Below are 20,623 nucleotides of genomic sequence, written 5' to 3' on the forward strand. Positions count from 1 at the left end.
TGGCAGAAGGTAGATTTAGGCTAGATATCAGGAGGTGCTACTTCACTGTCAGGGCGGCTAGGATCTGGAACCAACTTCCAAGCGAAGTGGTGCTGGCTCGTACCCTGGGGGTCTTTAAGAGCAGGCTAGATGTACACCTTGCTGGGGTTGCTTGACCCCAGTACTCTTTCCTGCAATGGCAGGGGGTCGGACTCGATCTGCTCAGGTCCCTTCCGACCCTAGAAACTATGAAACTAAGACACTTGCAGTCGCCATCTTGGGTCATCAAATACTTTTGGTTTTGCTTAATGCTCGTTTCGCCTAACACTTGGCTTTTCAGGAACCAATTAAGGGTGCCAAGCGAGGGTTACCTATACATTTAAATATAAACCCAATGCAAACCTGTTCTTCACCCCAGTCAACATCTTCCCTCAGAAAATGTCTGACTGAATAGATGAGTCTTATAGCATGCTCAGATAGGCAACCTTGGGGCCACGTTAGACCAAGGATAGAGGAAGCTCCACACACTATAGCAAGTAAGATCCCCCACTGAGAATGCTATGCCTACAGTCTGAGCTGAATGAATGCAGTACTCTGGACACAAGCACTTTAAATCCCTCATCTAGCAAGGTACTTAAGCAGTTGTCCAATTCTGCATCTCTGCATATCTTTTTGATATTTTTATAATTATTTAAGATAGAGTTTGGCAACACTTTCTGGCACCAGAATGGAAGGACAAAGCTCAAGATGAAGGAAGGCCAGTGCCAAAACCCAGCTGCTTTTCCCCAATGTCTAGCCATGGCATGCATGAAAAAGAACCATGCCACCTGAAAAAGAACACGTAAGTCCCCTGCTGCCTGGCCACAGCACGGGCAGAGTACCTCTCTGCTGCTGAATACTGCTGAAACCCCTGCAGCTCCCTGAGTCAGATCCAATAGCTCTGTGGCCACACTCATTACAGTTCATATTAAGTTGATTTCATTGGTAGTGCAGCAAAAGAAGCATAACTTGAGGAGTTCTGCAACAGAGGTGGCTTGATGCAAGTACAGGATTTAACATGTCCAGAGCGATCAAGGCCAATTCCCTCATTTTGCTCTCCCCACTTCTTTTTGTTAACATAGGTAGCAATGATTAGCTTCTCTCAAACTCAGGCCAATAATCTGAGCTAAAGCCTTTATTCTTTGACTAAGATTTCAAAGACAGAGGCTCTCTAACCATGTGTTCACAGCACTAAGCACAATGGAACTTCACTTTGAGAAGGCTATCACTGTAAAAATAAGGTATATTTAATAATCAGTGACAGTGGCAATCCATGACTAATTTACTTTAAACAAATGCAGATCTCCAGGACAAAGGCTGAACTGAAAGTGTATCACACCTAAAGATGAAAAGAGGAGGAAGAAAAGAAAAAGAGGTTTCTAAATGTATACTGCCCATCAACCCATGTTCAAAACTGTATCAAATAAGGGGATTACGTGTGCATGGCATTCACTGGTAACAATTTAGGGATCAAGAAGATTTAACCCAACTTTATAGGATAAAATAAAGAACAGCTTTAGTAATTCTCTAAAGGTTAATAACAGAGGGATAGATGGCAAGAAAAGACAGAACCTGTTGACCCCACACCACCTCTCAACAGCAGGATGATTTAATAAGTAGCTCAAGATAACAGATAAAATGAAATTCAATTTCTTTCACACTTGATAAGCAACACGTGGTATGACAGGTCAATATTAGAGCCTCTTTGCAGAGATTATCTCCATTTATTCAGAGATAGATGTGAAAACAAAAGCCTTCACAGTTACAAAAGAAACAAGGGCAGAGCATGCATTTCCCCGAACCAATTTTTAATGATAAAACTTATTACCCTGCTGTCAATCAGAGAAAATAGAAGATGTCCTAAAGCTTGTGACAAAAAAACCTATTTTCAAAGATGTACACAAAATAAGTACACTGAAACATGACAAGTACTTTACCACTGCTGCCTATCATCAGAAATCCTAAAGGTTGATTGCAATACACAATTTCAATTTCATTTATCTGAAAAAAAAGAAAGTGGATTTTCTGACCAGAAGATAAAACACACATTTGTTGGTGTGAAATTGAAAACAATGAGACAAATATTATAGCAGAGGTAAACTCCTCAGATAACAAGGACAGAGCTTCTTGAGTGCCAGTTTATACAATGCTTTAACCAGCTTTTCCTTGGACTGTTTCTGATTGTGTGACATTATAATCAGGAACCAGCTCCGAATTTCTATGCTCCGCAATTAAATATGTTGCCTGTTACGTCAACATGATTTTAACCAAACTCATTACAGTTCATATTAACAGTGACTTGCACTGTTGTCACTGGCACTTCAGCAAGAGGAGAATAACTGGAGAAGTCTGGCAACTGAGGTGGTCTGATGCATCACTCATGGGCACACTCAAGCTTTGGGCAGCAGTGGTGGCAGCAGCAGCAAAAGCAGTGAGATGGGAATTTTAAACACACATTGACAGCCAAAAGCCAAAATGCAATAAACTACTAAGGTAGTTTATTGATAGTCAACTTGATTTTTTAAAATCCCCTATAAAGGGAGTCAAATTTCTGAGGGAGCTGCTTTAATGCCCTGGCATTCAAAAAAATGCAAAAAAGATATTTTTTAGTTATTTTCCCTTTCCTTATTAATATTCATTCACCCAGGATAGAAATACACCTGAGAACAGTGCAAGTGCATCTGCTCAGGTTCTTCTTTCTGTCCTCCCCCTCTTTTCCTCCCTTGTTGCCCCAACTGGCTTACTGTGCCCTCTTCAGGGTCAGTCCCTTCCTGTCTTGCAGGGGTCTAAGTAATAAAGAAAAGGTCTTTCCCTTCCTGTCTGCATGACTCCTGTCATCCCTTGGGCTTAGGCAACTATCCCAGAAAAATGAAACATTTCCTGGTCTGAAACTGGGATAATTAGAACTCAGCAACTTTAAAACAGTTCTTGCAGAGAGCATGCCACTGAACTCCTCCCTCAACAGAAGACACGAGTTGTCATCAACCTGGCGCATGAGACAGGAATTGCAAGAGGCCAAGAAAAGATCAGGAATGCTATGAATGACAAAAATAATCATGTACCAAAAGCCACCAGACTAAGCTATGATGAATTTCTAAAGATCAAATTTAAAGGGGTCTCAATAAGAGATTCTGTATGATATTTATTCAGAAGCAGTTTGGCATCACTGATGCTTGTTGATCTCTGCAAGAATGGTGCCCCTTTAGGCGCTGTATACAGGAGTGTGTGTGTGGTTTGGCAGCAGGTAATAACTGACCAAGTAATTTGAAAGTGAACTGGGGCACATGGGCTAAGATACTAGACCATAATTAAGTTATGAACAGCAGCTAACAGTCCCTAGCTGAAATGCTCTGTCTGGCATATATCCTGATTGAGGTCAGGCAGGGTGACGGAAATCCCATAATTGGATGGTGGGAGCACTAGCAAGTCATCAAAAATAGATGCATTTCAGTGGTATCATGAAACCTAAGCTGGTAAACACTATGGGTCAGAAGTCAGTATACTCCATCTTCACTTACTCTGCAGTAAATATGGAATCTCTTCCTGGACTAAGACTCTCAGAAAGTAACAATAAGGCTCCCTCCTCTTTTTTGGTGTGGAGTTTAAAACTGCATGACATGTTATTTAAAGCATGCCACTTTCCAAGGACAACTTACTGAGTTTAAGGCCACGTTTATATGTGCAGGTAAAGGTACAACTTGATCTAATGTATGATCCACACAATTGAACCTCCTCCCAGGCCACATGTGCATGGCAGGAGGCATGATTGTGGGATTGCACGTTAGAGCCAATCATGCCTTATTGCCAGTGGAGGGGGAGCCTGATCCTGGGCTCCCACCAGCATTGGCAAGAAGGAAGCTCCCATGGGACACATACACAACCAGGATCAACAGCCCTGTCACATGCAGGACACTTGCTTCCATCTGCGTGTGTGGGTCTGGTGGTTTGACACATCACTGAGCCCTGAGGATTGTGCCAGGGTTCAGGTGTTTCACCCTAGGCATGGTGCACCCATGCAGCTGGAAGCCTTGTCAGCTGATGGGGTTCCCAGCCACAGGGGAGACCCTGCTACATGTGCAAATTAAAATGCAATAGGAATCAGCAATAAAGTTAGTATACATTTTAGAGGTCTAACTATATAGCTGGTTGGGGCTTTTTACGGAGTGATACTTACTTTACTGCGTGCAGCTGGTCTTAAGGTAATTGTGCAGTTAACCAGTTAATTGTGCAATACTTGTAATGTGTAAAGGGGACATAAGTTATATAAACTTACTGCTTACTTTCATTTCTTGCCACTACTTGCAATGAATCGGGATGCACAGAACATGCATGCAAAAGGGTGTGTGTTCATGTTCTCCAGTGTTTCTTTCCTTTAAACTTATCATTAGTTAAACCCTAACACCCTGTACATCTTAGGTCAAATTCTGCTCTAAATCACACCAACCTATATTTGGAGTAATTCTAATGAATACTGTGGTCATTCATATCCAACTGTCTTTCCTTTCCTGGCATAGAAAATAAGGTTGCACAAAGCTCTCTGCTGCTGCAGGCAGACCATTTCTGGCACCCAAGGTAGCTTGAATATATTATACTACACTGCAGCCTGCTTCACAAACATACCCTTAGTCACGGACCTGGACTACAGTATCCTGTACATATCAGCCATTCTTAATCTACAAATCCATTAGTGTTTTCTGCCTCTAGGAATCTGTAGCCAGAGGTGTAAAATGACCATAGAACTCAAAAAAAAAAAAATCAATATCTATCTAGTAGAATTGTAAGACAGCACTCTACATACATGTCTGTCTTGCCTAAATCCTTACCCCCCTCTGAATGCAAGCTAGGTAGACACCTTTTTATGTATTCAGCAAAGTTCTATATTTCAGTCTGGGGTCCTTGAAAGAGAGGTCTGTTGTGACAAATTGCTCTGAAAATCCTGCCAAGATATTTTGCTTTTCTGTGTTTGGCAAGTCTTTAGTCATCCCTAGTCGGAACCAGTTATGTAGGCTTGGCAGGTAAGATCTAAGGTAACAGTACTGTCATCATCCTTTAATGACTCTCTAGTGTCAGTTGGTAAGTGGTTATCTAAAGCCATCTTCTGCTCCTTGCCTGCCTGCGTTGTAGGGCAGCTTCCAATGAATTATAAACAGCAATTATAACAACAAGTAGATAGATGTACAGACAAAACTAACCAAACAAGCCAATATCCATTACTCAAAAATTATCAGAAGGAAATTACATATCCCTCAGACTCAGCACTTATTAAAATGTACACACTAATTTGAGTTTCTAAATGTGGACTTAAGAGCCTAACTTCAGGCATCTACAATTTTCAAATCTTGACCCAGTTATTTAGGTACACAACTGTAAGCACCCAAATTGGAAATCTCTGGCTTTTAATTCCTCTGCTTGCCAACAAGTGCCAGTGACTAAAGAGCATTACAAAGAAGAATTACAACTCAGTTGAAAGAAACAGCATGAGAGTCATTCAAGAGTGATTCATCACAACTATGGGCCAGATTCTATTCTACTGATTAGGCATGTAACTGGACTCAAGGGTGCTTAAGTGGATTTAAGTGGACCCAAGTGAGATTCTATTCCACCTTAGCCAAGCCCCTGAAACATGGTTAATGCAGGCAGGAGGGTCCTTCTTTTCCATGCTACTCTTTTAAGACTCATTTTTAAAGGTAAATATTGTATGTTACAAAAGTAGATTCATTCATGGATTTTCAGGATTTGATCATGGTGAAACAGAATTGCCCATAGGGCACCTAAGCCCACTTAGACACCCAATAAGTAGAATAGTCTGGTCCTATATGGTTTAGAAAAGCAATGTTTATCGTCAAGTGGGCAACTTGCACTTCAAGATTAACAAGAAATTTCTATGATTTGAAAGGAAAGTAAACAAATGTGCATTTCTACAATAATTATGCAACACAGCAAGGTATTATTATTAGATATCTCCCTATACAAGCTCACCAAGGTTGAACATACATATGCTAAACAATATGTATACATGCAAAATATTTATGCACACAAAAAAGTTTCTGTATATACAGTGTACATGGTATATTTGTATATGCCTAATGTTGAAATGTAATGCCTTCCTTCTATTTGGTTATTACCAAAGGATGGCATTCACCTTTTTTGCTAGCACTATGGATTTTTTTTGTTTCATATGAAACCCATAATTGAGAACATGAAAATCTATGCGTTTTTTCTTCCTTCATTTTTTTCCGGCAACTAACCTGTTAAGCCAGCTTACAAATTTCTTATTGACCAGAGGCCTCAGGAAATGAGGAAAACAGCTGAATGATTACATAATTCAGAGATAATCACCTGTATTATCATACCAGGGGATATGCAATATATTTCAGTACATATTTTTTCTTATTCAAAATATAGCTGTCTCTGTTTCAAGGCACAGTAAAGAGACAAGATATATCTGCACTGCTGACAATTACTTGTCTGTTCTCTTTTGATGGTATGTTTATTCTATTGCCTCCATGCATGATTAACAGTTTGTGTATCCTTCACATGTAATCAATAGCTGTGAAATCTTGTATTAGCTTTAGAGATTAGACATCCCTTGATAATAAATTCCATCGATTTCTGTAGCTCAGCCTAGTTGCACAAATCCCACTACATTTTTTGGAGTTTAAATTAGAAGGAGATATATAGCCTACAAGAAGTAGAAATGCTGGGGTGATAATAAGGTGTAACCTCTTTAAACTCATTCCTTTAGATAAGCAAAACCTAGCTTGTAAAACATGAATCAGCATGTCAAAGAAGCATGCAACAACAGTAAAAACAATGCAAAACGTGTCATAAAACACAAAATTCAAAGGAAAACTGCCTGGGACTGTAATTAATACAGGGATCTAGTAAGAATGAATTGTCTAAAGATATTTGGAAATGACATCATCAGCAGAGAAAAGAAAATGAAATTCTGACTTTTAATTTGAAGGTTTGCAGCTGTACCAAAACTGAGCAGAAGATTCACACCTTCTCTTAAAAACATCTGTTTAACCATTGTACACAGGTAGGTAAATATTGAACAGAAAGTATTCACAATATTCCTTTGACTATAATTTATTACTTTGCTTTGTTATTACTATGATCATTTTTCATTTGTTTCCAGTGAACATTCATATAAGTTATTTTTTAGTTTTGTTTGAGGACATATATAGGTCAGAAGCTAAAAATGTTGCAAAAAACGGTGTAAACATTTTTATACGTGTAACATATGAGAATTTTCTATATACAACCTGAAATCTCGTACTTTTTTTTTTCTGCTTATAAAATAAAGTTTTGGTCTTCCAATTAAGGAGCAAAAGAGACTGCTATTCGACTTAAATGACTAATTACAGCACTACAGAAATACTAAATAGTTGAACACAAAATGGAAACAGGCCCAAGAATTTGAAAACTATGAATCGGAACAAAAATAATAATGAGATTATAAGCATGTGATTTACATAGTTTATAATATGCAAGTCTACCTTGCCATCTTCATATAATCATCATAATTGTGTGTATGGGGGGTTATTGTTCTTATTTTTTAACTAACCTTCATGTTATGATGTGAATGTACACATCACTGTGCACACACAAACTACTCACTTATAACAATCCAGACCCCTGCTCTGACCTTCTCTCCCACTGGCCAGAGTGCTCTTTTGCCCCAAGTGCTTCATTTGGCACATCAAACTTGAAACTCTCAAACTGTCCACAATGCTGAGCAGGAATTTTTTTTAAGCTTCTCACGTCTATTAACTGCTGTTACCTGCCTGTGGATGATGTGGTTCCAGTACTGCACAAGGGAATGGCAACAACACTGTACTGCATTTCATTCAAGTTCAGCTTCTTTCTTTAAACCTCATGGATGCCTAGGTACTGCAGGTGGTTGCTACAGCATCCTCCAGTGGCCAAAAGGGAAAGATTGCATACAGCTGAGGCAAAACTCCCAAGTGATCTGTTCTATCAAGATATACGTACAATGCAGCAAGTAATGCCAAAACTGCATGTCCTATTATATTACTTATGAGTTTCTAATGGATTTGAAAGGGGACATGACTTTACAAGTAGATCAGAATTAGAAAGGACAGATAAATGTCCTTCATCATCTATATACATTACTCTGTACTCATACTACATCAAATTTCAGTCTTCACCTTAAGAAATTCAGTTCAGCTGATGTTTCTAATGGATCTTATGTCTAAATTATAGATGAATAACATATGTTCCACTATGTCCAGTATCATGTCTCTATCAAGATCTGAGGCTGAATTTCTGGCCTACTTTAGAAGCATAATGTGATGACGGGTAGATAAGAATGATATATATTTTTTAATCCTCTTATTTTTTTCTTTTTAAAAGCATGAAGTTAAATTTGAAATTAAGACACTGTTGAAGTCTAGCTTACTACTACCTTGTAAAATTATTTAAATAAATAAAAAAATAATGTACTCCCCTCTGCAAATTTTCATACTGTTTTTCATTTTAATGAAGGTTTTCTTCACTACATACAAAATTAAAGGGAACATCTGTAACTTTGGAGGTCAATTCAAGCTTTATAAATCTGCCACAATATCATCATGTACTACATTAATTATCTATGTTACGTTATGTTTTTACAATAGAGCAAATGGTGGTATTTACCTTCTTCCAAATGTCATTATATCCAGTTTCTATTGTGTAGAAAGGTTTTCCCTTAATTAGTTTTCTTTTCAGTATAACTACTAGATGTAAAGATATTTTTCCTTTTTTTCCGTTTTTTCTAGCTTAATTCAATGTTAAGTACCTGAGTTAAAGCTGAAAAAGTAGGAAACTGTGATTCCCCTTCTGAAATCCGACAAATGAATTTTGAACAAAACCATCAAGAGAGAATGTAACCTAGTAATTCTAAAGTAAACGGGGTTAGATATTCAAAATTTCTTAGAGACCTAAAGAGGCATATAAATGTTTAGTAGGATATTTTGAAAAACTGGGCATCTAATTCCCATGGATTTCACCCATTAATTTCAATGGAGTTGGGCACAAACTGCTGTAGCATTTGGGAAAAAATGTCATTAAGAAATTCTGAAAGTCTGGCTCAGTGATGAGAAACAATGCAACTAACTAAGGTTAATATATCCTTTGTTTAAGGAATCAGTTATTTAAAACACCAACCATGTGTCTCCTGCCCACGCTATTTTATTTAACGCCACCTACACTCTTTTGTTCATTTTAAAATGACTTCCAATTTCCAGAAAACTGCCATTCATCACCTTTTAACAACAATTTTAAAATTAAGAATCAGAATAAATGTAAAAGTTGTATAACTGCTTATATAAATGTATAAGTGTACAGACCATACGTAATGGAAAAGCTATATTTATTTGCAAATCAGCATGTTTGAATGTTTATACAAACCAGCATTTCTTTCAAAACAAAAAAGTGTATATACAAAGCAAGATTAAAAATGAATTAATTAAATCAGGATTTAAATGAGAAGAAAAACCCTTCAGATGTTTAGTATCTAGTAGAATTTTGCCTCATCTTTGTATGTGGTTCCATGATAAAAATATATACATATACATACACACACACACACACACACCACCCTGACCAAAAGGCTCAGAGTAGCTTACAAAACAAAGAGGGGGGAAGGAGTGAGTGGGGATAGCAACAGTATCCTCCTGAACCTTTATTTCTGTGTATAATATAGCATCAATAACATTATTGATTATAAAAAAGACAAAACATTCTTGGTTGTGTAGCCACAGCTAAAATGCTTAGTGTTTCTTATTTTTACTTCTGCAACAATGATTAAAAATTGGTTGGTGCAGAAGTGATGCAATGTGACAAATCTGCATTCAAAAGTTTTCCTGACATATAAGACTAATGTTTTATTGTCATCAGCATTCAAAACACATAGAAGAGGGAAAAAGGGCAGTTAGTATTTGCCAAATGGAAAAATCCTAACTTGGGGCAGGGAAGGGGATATTAAAAATATATAATTTAAAAAAAATGGTAACCTGAAGACCTACAAAAATTAAATTTGACAGTATCATTTTAAATTGAACGGCATACTAAAAAATCATTTAATTTTGTTATTCAAGAGTTTATCAGAACATAGAATATAATTGGCTGTTATAAAAGCAGAAAAAACTCTTAATCTCCACATATTTTTAGTGTAGTTGGATAACATAATGATACCATAGTTACACAGAAACTTCCAGGTTTAGCTTTTTTAAGATCAAAATTGTTTTTTTTTCCTCTTGAGAGGTAAGGAGATCTAATCATTGGAATTGGAACTGAGCATCAGGAGACTTGCATTCTGAATCTATCAATCAGATGCATCTTTGCATAAATCATAAACCTTATTCGAACATCAGGAAAGAAGGGGATAACATTATTCTGCAGTAGGGCATTTATGCTAGAGCCAGGTAAGTACTGTATTTGTTGCATCCAGTATGTACCTTTCTTCCCCAAATCAACCCCCAAAATTGGGGTGCATGTATTAAGTGGGGAATCTGATTTCCTGCCTGGGATAGTCACCCTGCTTTGATCCCCACTCCATAGCACAGCAGCTGTTGCATTACTATTCAGGCAGCTGAAGGAATCAGCTAATGTAATAGCTTATTGTTCTTCACTCCAGCAGTCTTAATGATTGTCTCTCCTCTTTAAAGATCTTGATATTCCATTAATGAAGCTAATCTTTCTTAGGGCAAGTTAGTTGTCTGCTAGCTGCTTCCAGTCCCTCTACTCCTATTTTACAGACTTAGATAGTCCTTAGCTCTTCTGAAAGTCACAGATCTACCCATGGAGGGCAGTCTTTAGCATTAGCTCAGGTTTCAGATTTAGCTGAACAGTAAATGGAGGGTGTGTCAGGTCATGATTAAGCTCTGTCCTTGCTCTATCCAACCATAACTCTGGAAAAAATCTTTTCTCTTCATTCTGCCTTTCAAAAACAAGGTATGTACTGTATTCCAAGGCATGCTGTATAGAAGAGAATATGGTAGCCATTTTGGGGGAGAGGAAGGATTGAATAAGCTGACTAAGGTGACAATAACTTTACTAAATATAAATAGGGTGACCATACATCCCAGTTTGGCTAGGACAGTCCCAGATTCCATAAGCTGGTCCCATCCAATCTTGGATTAGAGTCTGACAGGGAGGTGGGGTGGTATGGTGCTCCAGGTAGGTGGGCAGGCAGGCATCATTGCCACTGTGTGTCTCTACAAGGATGGACAGGCATATAGTCACCTGAAGATGTCACATCAGAGGCATCTCTGACATGGCATCTTCAGATGACTATATGCCTGCCAATCCACATGCCTGGCATACCATGCTGCTCTACCCCGGGTCTTTTCACCAACCAGTTGCGGCCGGCCTATAAAATCTGGGGCTGTCCTGGTCAAACCAGGACATATGGTCACCTTAAGTATAAAGCAAACTTTTAAAATAGGGAATTTTAATAAACAGTGCTTGTTCCAGGAACACTCTCCCCTCTTAAAACCCTCCCCAAATTAATGCTGAATATCTGCTTTCTATTTTGAGTTAGATTAAACTGTGATAAGTCACAATTCACACGTTATTAGTTCTTTTTCCAATAACATTCTAGTCAAGAGGGTTGGCAGAAGCCACTCTGGGAACTGGAACATGGTTCAACAAAAATCTCTCTGGACAGGAGACATCTTTACTCATAGTGAAGATAGGTTTTACAGGATCAGAGCCCTGGGCTAGGGACAGACATTACACACAAACCAGTTCAAATGATCAGAAACTGGTTTAAATCTGTAACAGAACATATGTTCAGTGCACGAGCCAGTTTGAAAATGGCTGAAATCGGTTTGAGATAAACCTGGTTGAATGTAGTATCAGACTTAACTGAGTTGGGTCAAGCTAGTTTATCAATGTCTGTCCCAGATGCCTTGCTGGTTTAAGATAAACCAGACTCCCCCAGCATCCTGGCATGCTCTCTGGGCTGGGTAGGGCTCTCTACTCCACAGAGCTGGCCCCTCCCCTCTGCTCCCTGGCTGCAACTCTGGCAGACACTACAGGCATCTGCCTGGCTTCTGCTCCCCCCTCCCCTCTAAGCTGGGATGCTGCTGTCCTCTCTGCCTTACACAGACAACTCTCAGCATTAGCTAGCAGACCACATGTTGGCTACAGTCTATGCTGTAGCAGATGGGACAAAGGCAGAATCAACATGTAGCTGGTAATGTCCGTGTGTTGTTTTCTTAATGTGGTGATAAACAATGAGATAGGGCTAATAAACACTGTTATCAATTCCCTGCTGGGCTGCTCAGGAGGGGAAGCCCCTCCCTAATAACAGTGCCCTGCCAGGGCCTGGCCAAGCCCTCAGCTCAGCACTATAGAAAGGGAAAGGAAGGCTACTTTAGTGCCCTTGGCTTCTAGGCTGAGCCACTTCAGACATGCGCCTGCATTTTTTTAGTCCAGAGGGGATGTCTGTGTGATTACAAACTGGCTTAGCCTAGCCAGGTTAGACTAACCTGTAAATATTGAATCAATTCAGACTCAGGCTTTTTGAATGTCTGTCCCTAGCCTTAAAGCCCCCAGCATACAGTGTGAAATGGGGCCCTTGCTAGGAAGATTTCAGAACTCAAAAATACACTTACTCACAAAACGGAGATAGGGATTTCTGTACGATGTAATATAAATGTAATGATTTTTTTAGTGAGTAAATATGCATCTATCTAAAGTATTGTAGCACATTATTGCAGTTTTCCTTTAAATGAGCTAGACTTTCAGAAGGCCATTTTTTTGCTTATGTAAGAAGTGAAAATATAAAAATAACTAATTTTCATGTTCTGTTACTTACTCTAAATGTTTCTATTCTATTCTATGATTCTGAAGCACACAAATGCTTTTAAAAAAGGATTCAAGAATACTGTCAATCTGATAGCCAGATAGAAGCTGAGATCAACAGTAATACATTCGGCAAAAATAGGCTGTAAACTCAGCAAATTACTGAAAGCAGCATAAGGAAAACAATCTTAGGTGCTGCTGAATCTTAGTTATTTTAATTTAAAATGAGATGTTTTGTATAAAAAGTGATTAATTCATGAGCAATTGATCTTGCTTTAAACTGAAATATAGAACAGATGGTGTCATTAAATGCAAAAACAACAAACTTCGTTTTCATTCACATGCAGACCTAAAGGATTAGTTCTTTAATTGCAACAGGAGTCACCACTGTTTACCATGTGCTTACTTATTCTAGACGTTACTGTTCTAGCTGCCAATCATGCTCCACAATTTTACCTTATTTTGTCTTTTTAAAATTATACTATACCAGTACAGATGTCTTGGCTGCACAGTTATAACAACAACTGTTCATGTGATAGCCAGACCAGCACTATTGTAGCAGTACCCTGAGAGGATGTCAATCATGCTTGTTGAATAAGTGAAGCATTAAATTTTTTTTGTGTCTTATGTTGTACACGTTGAATCACTGTCACTATACAATCACAACGGAATACAAAAGGGAAAAATAGCCAATTAGTTGAGGCAAGGACACATAGGCTTATACAATACAGTTTGGATGTGTGGGTTAATCACTGGACACCAGCATTATGTTGCATGTGAAGAGATTTACTGTTTGAGCATAATAAAAGGCTAAGGATAAAAAGGACAATGTTTTCCTTCTCTGATTACTCCTGAAAGACTTCAAAATTCTGCTGAGTGTCCATAAAAAAATTTAATAACATTTTAAAAAAAATTTTCTTTTTAAAAAAAATTTAAATTTTTTTAATTTAATATTTTGTTAAATATTAACCTTCTGGAGAATGGCACAAAGCTATGCATACATACCTCCAAACCCCTTACCTGCTCTCCCTTTAAAGCCACTGGCTTCTTTATGAGGAACTGTAACAATCAACCACACTAAAGACTTCCTTTGAGTAGAAAAGAAACATCAGAGAGCCTTTTGAGAGCTCCACCCCAGTACCCCATGGCATTTTAGACAGATCATACAAAATATTTTTTATTCTGTCTCCAGAGTCATATAGCATTACCCTACTGTGTACAGAGCTGGACCAAGGGTATTTGGGACAGTTTAACCAGTCTGCAGATTGATTCTTACAGGCATGACTCTTGCTTGTTCAAAATCCAAATCTCCCTTACTGCTTAACAGAATTAAATCAATAGAGAGGCAAGCATTTATCTGGGTGATACATTTTATTGGACCAACAGCACAGTTGGGATACAGTTAGACAAGATTTCATATGCAGCACATTCTTCCTCAGACCTGATAAAGAATGCATTACATTTAAAAACTTGGCTATTTCTCTCATATCTCCTGGACCATCACAGTTACAGTACCACTTCAAAACTAACAAACAAATTAATAGTATTTCAAGGAGCCCTAGGCACAGATATTTACAGGGAAAAGTCAATGACTAATGTTTCATCTCTCTCCTCACTACCTGCTTTTGTCTTTTAAGTTTATGGAAGGGATATATTAGAGTTTTACACTCCATATAAAAACTCATGTTTCAGGAGTTATGTTAACTATCAGGTCTATCAAGACAAGACCTTCAGGGGGCAGATTATGCTATATCTGCCTTCCTGTGGGGTTTTCTGTACCTTCCTTGAAGCATCTGCTGCTGGCCACTGTTGGAGACAGTGCTGAAATATATGGACCACAGGGCCCAATATGATATTTCAGTTCCAGAGGTTTGGGCCAATGGTTTCAAAACTGAGACATATATGGCTTGGTACCTTAAACAAATACTTACATTTCTCAGATGAAGTGTCATGGGTATGAAGCACAAGTCAACATGAAATGGGGATGTTCAGCACATTTGATTCACACTTGGATACTCAAAGTTCTGAACCAGATGAATGCCAAAGGTCACAGGCTGAAAAAACGTAACTTTAAAATACTTTAAAAGGTCTGGGAGAATTGCTGCTCATGCAGGTAGAATGTAACTGCGATGCAGCTGCAGGAGGGCTGGCTGAGGCCCAATGCAGCCACATGAGAACGGGTCCCAGGAGGGCTCTTTCCATGCAGTTGGATTGGGCCTTTGCTGGGCCAACACCACGTGCTGGACAAGACCCATGGATGGGATCCAGCAGCCCACAGACAGACCTGGGACTGCTCATCCAGCCCACGGGCTGAAAAGCCCACTGCACTAGATAATCAATAGGTATGCTGGCTCAGCCTCAGGTATCAACTGGAAAGGGAGCTTTAACTGGCACTAGTCTATCAAACTGAAAAGGCTGAAAATAAGACAGGCTCATAGAATAGAGTCTGCCTTTTATTTTAAAGGAAAAAAACCTTTAAAAAATCTTTTGGTACTTAAGCTTTTCAAGAATACACATTTCGTATTTTCAAGCTTTTCTGGGCAACAATGAGTGTTAAAAACTATTCTTTCCCCATCCACAAAAATTGAAAGTCTCAGCTAAATCACATGCTCAGTAGCTCTGACTTTATGAAAGGAACCAGATTACAGTACTCTTGATAAACACTGATCAATGTGTAGAAACTTTACTACCTGAAGCCATGAACTTTCATGGAATCTCCTCCAAAAATAAATTGTCCAGCATTATTTTTTTTCCAAAGGTTGTGTGCAAAAGGACAGCGAACAGTCAGCAATATTTAGAAAAGAGGTTTCTAAGCTTTCAACCCCAGTAATCAGTAAGCTTTGTTTTTTTTTTTTTTTTTTTTTTTTTTTTTTTTTTTTACTTGTTTGGAATAAAAAAGTTAAAATGTTTCTCTGCCTTTCAGTGAAAATTAAAGATTTTTCTTACACATGTCCAGTGTCCTCTGAATTAGGGAAACTTCTCAGGTTTAGGCTTTGTAGTTTCAAACTCTATTAGTCTCCTGAGGGTTGATTTTGGAAATAGGCAGCAACTAGCCATTATGATTACTAAGACAGAAGACCAGGAGCCTAAAACAGGGATTCTCAACCCCTGGTCCACAGGTAAAAATCCAGCCTGTGAAGCCATGGCATCCCATCCACAGGCTCCCTGCGGGTCAGAGAAATTTGAGAATGGTGGAGCAATGGCAATTAACACTGCTGACTCCATTCCTCCTGACAAATTTTGAAGTCCCGCACAACTGATCCAGCTGTGTACAAACATGGCACTGACCATGCGACCCATGGAGTGAAAAGGCTCAGCACTGCTGACTTAATGCAATCTTAAAACCTTAAAAATCCGGTGCCTTTATGCAAGACAAAATCAAAACAGACATTTCCATGTTTTCTTCCATGCTTTCCCCCCTATCTAGGGGTTGTCCTTTCTGAACTGATTTGCAAAGACATTACTTTCTCCATTTCTAAATCTCTGCTGATGACCCCCTTCTGAAACAGCTTTAACACTTCAAGCTAGCAGTCACATACTTTAATTTACTAAGCGTTCACTTAGGCAAAATGAAATGGTTAAATCCTGGATAAGAAAGTCCACAAGCTGTGGGGAGGAGTTGTGGGGAAAAATCAAGGCATCTGAATATTGGAGGGAGGACAAAAGGCGAATTTTGTACAAACAAATACACAACTAACAAGAGATGTGACAATACTTCCTCTGCTCTGTTTTACTCCTTGCTTCTTCTGACATTTGCCTTTTTCTTGCTAGACTGAATGCACTGTAGGACCTTGAAAGCACTTAGCCCACTTTGGGACAACCGCAATTTAAATAATAAGTATTCCTTTTGTTAGTGATCAAGCAATACCTGTGCATCACTGTAACAGACTGCCTTACGTTTGTACAAATTTGTATCAAATTGTGACCTCTCCTGACACTAACTACCAATTTTGAAGAATGTTAAGGGGACTTATAATGAGGTACATCTTGCTAAAAAAACCCTTAACAACAGAGACTATTTTCCCAGTCAAAGAACAAGGTTTCGTACTAAGATTGAATGGGAAGTCATAAAATTTCTCTAGTTTAGACTCCAGCAACTGGAGCTTCACAGTTAATCAACTGACTAAGTCTTTAAAGCTGGTTAGTCTGTCAGAGGGAAGTTTAAGGAAAGGTTCTGACAGGCTGTACACAGTCTAAAAAACAAAGAGAGTTTTGGATTTAACTGAACCAGTGTAACAATCCAGGTGTTTACAGGATCTTACGTGACTACTTATAACAATTGGCATTTAGCAGTTGAGGAGTGCAGGTAATCACGGCAAAAGATGCCAGATTGTGTTGACAACAACATGACATGGACTACTTGCAAAGGTATGAAAAGTTGTAAAACATCTGTTACTGTCATCTGCCACTTGAGCATGGAAACAGTTCAGTGCTCTTAGAAATCTCTCTCATTTCCTTAATGCTCCAAGAAAAGAGATAGGAGATGAGAAATCACTTTAATTATGCTGCTAGAAAAGTAAAAACAAGTGACAGAGCTGTAGCTATGTTTACAATAACATCTACTTTTGAGTACAGTACAAGCTATTTAAGATACCCATTGGTAAAGTGGGCAGCCATTCAAATCAGGAAAGTGGAACTAACCATCTCCCAAATCTTACTAAGTTAAAAGACATTGCTTTTAACTGCACTGACTAACCTTTGCAAGATCAGCCTGCTCCTAGCTGTTTACATCTCATTAAGGCTCATTAGCTTGTTATTCAGAGTACCTTGCCCCTAACAGCAACCTTGAAGATGACCAGGCCCTAATCAGTTAAGGGTTGCTAAAAGCACAGCAATGACTGGGGCTGAGATGGGCAAGAAAGATTAACTGCCTGCTCCTCATGTCAGTCAATTTTCTGGTTGCCAGACTAGTGTGCTCTATGGAGGCTGCTACATACAATGCATAACTGATGATATTCTAGCATAATGCAGCCTACATTAGCACTGGAGTGCTTCTTTCAAATAATTCATTTGGAATGTTTACAGGATTTCATAATGTGCCTTCTTTGGGGTCAGACCAATAACCGAGTCAAATGCTAATTCCTGAAGTAGTTATAATTTTTTGCAAGTTTCCTACTTGCACCATTTTCTTCATGATTTATTCTAATGGTTAATAGTCTTATAGGCAGGGATTCTGGTTTTCTCTGATAAAAATTGCAAATTCTCTGATTAAACCCCCAAAATGCATGATTAAAATGAAACACCACTATACATATAAACGCATATACACACATATAGATAGATAGATAGATATTAATTGAACACAATGTTTTATTGATATTTTTACCTTTTTAAAGCAATTTGGAAGCCTACTAGTGCCTCAATCACTAAAGGAAAGTAAATTCTAAGTACCTATTAACTGTTGGTATTTAATTTTGGGGTTTTTTTATCATAGAAAATATCAGAGCTCCCCCTGGCCCCTTCGATTACCTGGATGCAGGTCGAGGCCCTTCACTCCCTACTCACAGCCCCCTAGCCCTGCTGGTGCCCCTCACACCCCACCCACAGCCCCCCTAACCCTCAGCCCTGCTGAAGGGGGCCCTCAGCTGCCAGGGTTACATAGCCAGGGACTCAGGTCCACAACACCCCCCCCCCCCCCCCCCCCAAAAGCAGAGCCTGAGCCCTGACTGCTGCCAATTGGAGGTGGCAGCTGCTGCAGGGTAGCAGAGCATGGAGCTTGGCTCCCCCCCACCATGGGCAGTATGGCTGAAGCAGAGCCTGTGGGAGTGAGGGGGGTGCAGGCTGCTCACTGTGGGCTTGGGCTGCCTGCCCCGCTGCCCTCCCATGGGGTCTCTGTGGGGCAGCAGCTGGGACCTAGCATGCCAGGGCAGAGGGCCTGGGCAGGGAAGCTTGTTGCTGCTGCAAGCTCTGTGCCATGCTAGCAAGGCACCCCCTGCCTGCCCAGCAGAAGCAAGCATTACAACTACACACCACCACTCCCAGTGCTGCCAGGTGGGTGAGGCCACTTTGCCAGGGTGGCATGGGGCTCGGAGTAGCAAGGAGCTTCCCTGCCTGGCCCTGTTCTGCCCTGCCACGATGGGTCTCACCTGCTGGGCTGCAGAGGCCCAGGGGGAGGGCAGCTGTGTGGGAAGCCCAAGCCCACAGTGGACAACCTGTTCCCACTCCATGAGCTGCCTGTGGCCCCATCCCACTCCCCACTGGGGCTCTGCATTTTGGCCCCAGGCCTCAAGACCCACACACCACATGGCTGGGGAGCAGCCCCAGCCCTGCACTGACCAACTTGTTCCCTCTCTCCTTCCCTATGGGGACCTCAATCCCTACTCCTCCCCATGCCAGACTTACCCACAGGAGCTGCTCTCCAGGCTGCCAGGCAGCCATGTGCATGTTGTCTAGTTCATTGAACCTTATTAACAATGGTGGTATAAGGAAGTGGGTTGTGTTGTCTCCCCATATAAACAAACATCAAAAAGAAGTCACATTGGAGTGCAAAAAGCAAATCAAGCCATTTTCTCTTAAAGATTAGTATCTTTGTGAAAGACACACAAACCTCCCCAAGTACACCCTGAATTAAAGTGGTAGGCCAAACAAAGGTACCTCTATGAAACCTAATCCTCCTGCCCCTTTAAATACTTCTGCTGTTTCTGACAAGGAAAATTAACACCTGGAATTTCAGAAGAGGTTTTGTTTCTCATTGCAAAATTAGATACCTCAAATATTTAAACAAGTATCAACACAGAGCTAAACTGGAAGCAGGAAGAGTACAACCCAGATTCTCCCTCTGTTAGTGTTTATAGCAGCCTCACCCTTGCTCTCCTCAAACTACTCACTAATGTCTGGCGAGACATTAATGTCATTAAGTGTTTAGGAGATAAATGCATGCAAGAAGTTTAAATGAGAATTACAGTAAGAAAAAACATTTTTAAAAGGCAGCCAGTAAGAGCAGCACTGTCTTTAATGCTTCCCACCAGTATCAGGATAGAAAGGCTTGGATAGCTTTAAGGCTGTGCTGGGTTGCTACCTCATGCTCCTCTCTCCTTTTACAAATGATTAACATACATCAATGAACAATCTGTTCAGTGGATTTCATTTTATTCATAGTGTTAGAACTTTAAGTAACTATTAACCAAAATCAAACAATCCCCCTGACATTTTAAAACATTTTATGTAGGGATTTAAAAAAATGGTAATGTTAGAGTGATGTTGTAGTCATGATGGTCAGACCTGAGGAAGAATGCACTGCATTTAAAATCTTGTTTAACTTTATCTCAACCATGCAGTTGGTCCAATAAAACAGATCACCCCCAAAACTCATTGCCTTTCTCAAAAGAGGTCAACTAATTTAGGAGCACAGAAAATATCTTCTCCTCAATTTGATACCAGAGTAGATGAGCTGACACTGGCTATTAACTCTCAAGCCAGGAAGTCTTCATTCATTTTAAATGCAACATATATCTGTACCACATTTCATAAATATATTGGGTGTGACTTTTTAAATGCTGTTTTTAAACAACTTATGTTCAGTCTAGCATGTAGCATACAAAAGATGATTCCCTTATGTAAACTGAAAGAAATGTGGAAAGCACATATATAAAGCTCATACTTTTTAATAACATGCTAGAAGCATTCCACAACCCCTACAAAGAAATTTTATGAGCTAAAAGGTTATGGTGAATTCATAACCAAATGTACAAGGCAATCAAACTATTTTGCTTTACCTTATCATAGAAACAAACTCATAGAAGTAGGGTCGGAAGGGACCTTGTAGATCTTCAAGTCCGACCCCCCCCCC

General features: G+C 39.5%; 1 protein-coding gene and 1 long non-coding RNA gene across 9 annotated transcripts in view; one reads left to right on the top strand and one right to left on the bottom strand.

Annotated features, from left to right (window-relative positions):
• LOC109312006 overlaps positions 1-11,033 on the top strand; it is a 29,736-nt gene extending 18,703 nt beyond the window's left edge. The window contains exons 2-4 of the long non-coding RNA XR_002101683.1: positions 680-820; positions 6,994-7,060; positions 10,288-11,033. This is a non-coding gene — a long non-coding RNA (uncharacterized LOC109312006). The remainder of the gene's footprint in view (positions 1-679; positions 821-6,993; positions 7,061-10,287) is intronic.
• The window catches only part of PTPRK (protein tyrosine phosphatase, receptor type K), a 608,487-nt gene that overhangs the window by 119,288 nt on the left and 468,576 nt on the right, over positions 1-20,623 (bottom strand). The window lies entirely within an intron of this gene.

The sequence above is a fragment of the Crocodylus porosus genome, unplaced genomic scaffold (genome assembly GCF_001723895.1).
Source record: "Crocodylus porosus isolate Cpor-Errol unplaced genomic scaffold, CroPor_comp1, whole genome shotgun sequence".
In the NCBI taxonomy this organism is placed as follows: domain Eukaryota; kingdom Metazoa; phylum Chordata; order Crocodylia; family Crocodylidae; genus Crocodylus; species Crocodylus porosus.